This window comes from Bos mutus, chromosome 1 (assembly GCF_027580195.1).
Source record: "Bos mutus isolate GX-2022 chromosome 1, NWIPB_WYAK_1.1, whole genome shotgun sequence".
Taxonomy (NCBI): Eukaryota; Metazoa; Chordata; class Mammalia; order Artiodactyla; family Bovidae; genus Bos; species Bos mutus.
The window spans coordinates 126,298,242-126,299,420 of NC_091617.1; the positions used below are offsets into that span (position 1 = coordinate 126,298,242).

Genomic DNA, 1,179 nt, shown 5'->3' on the forward strand with positions numbered 1-1,179 from the left:
CCAGAGCAGGGCCCAGCTGATTTTCATGCTCTGAAGACATAGCTAAGGTCTTCTGAGGCCAAGAACTGTGTCACTTGCCTGCTTGGTACACATTTGAGTTTGTACCTCCAGTGGTCATCAAAGAAGGATAGGACTTTTCCGCCCACTCCGCTGCTGTCCCCCATCTCACTCCAGTGTTTCTCGGGCGGCACTGCACTAGCTCTGAGCTCTGTGCTCATACTAAGCTAACACCACCAATGCGTCCCTCCAGTTGCTACCATGACAATCTACCGGGACCTTATCAGCCACGATGAGATGTTTTCCAGACATCTGTGTCTGGAGGAGTGGGGAGGATGGTCAGGAGGACAGAGGGTAACATTGATGACTGGCTCATTGGTGGAAATGCCTCCCCTGAAGGCCCAGAGGGCAAAGGAACCGAAAGTACAGTAAGTAATCATTGGTGTCGATGATTGTCATGAACCGTCCCTTCTAGGAAACCAGCTTCACAAAAGAAGCCTACAAGAAGGCCATCAAAGATTACATGAAGTCAGTCAAAGGGAAATTTGAAGAACAGAGACCAAAAGGAGTAAAACCTTTTACGACAAGGACTGCAGAACAAATCAAGCACATTCTTGCTGATTTCAAACACTATTAGCTCTTTATCGGTGAAAATGATCCAGATGGCAGGTTGCTCTGATGGACTACCCTGAGGATGATGTGACCCCATAGATGATTTTCTTTAAAGATGGCTTAGAAATGGAAAACATTAACAAATTTGACAATGACTTTGGATCTCTCACCATGATCATAACTGACTGCTGCTTTTCATCCAGCAACACCAGGACTTAGACAAAGGAGACTGATGTCATCTTAACCTCTTCATTTGTTTTGAAAGTTGATTTGTTTGGAGTGGAGGCATTGTTTTTGAGGGAAAAAAAAATCATAACATGTAGGTTGTTTAAAAATAAAATGCATTTAAACTCAAAAAAAAAAAAAAAAAAAGGTTGGGGCTGGAGACCCACCAGGCTCTACTCATGGCAGGTTAAAGATCGATGTGTCACCCACTGGCTCATCCCTCCCCAGGGCTGTGGGAGAATAACGCAGTGGGGCTTCAGTACATGATACCCTTGAGTTCTTCCAAACCCTGAGAAAGGAGACTTGGGTAGCAGTAGAAAGGAGCTGTGGAGAAGAGCCTGGCAA

General features: G+C 45.2%; 1 pseudogene; it reads left to right on the top strand.

Annotated features, from left to right (window-relative positions):
* Positions 1–258: 258 nt before the first annotated feature.
* Positions 259–828, top strand: LOC102273963 (translationally-controlled tumor protein-like; annotated as a pseudogene).
* Positions 829–1,179: the final 351 nt, after the last annotated feature.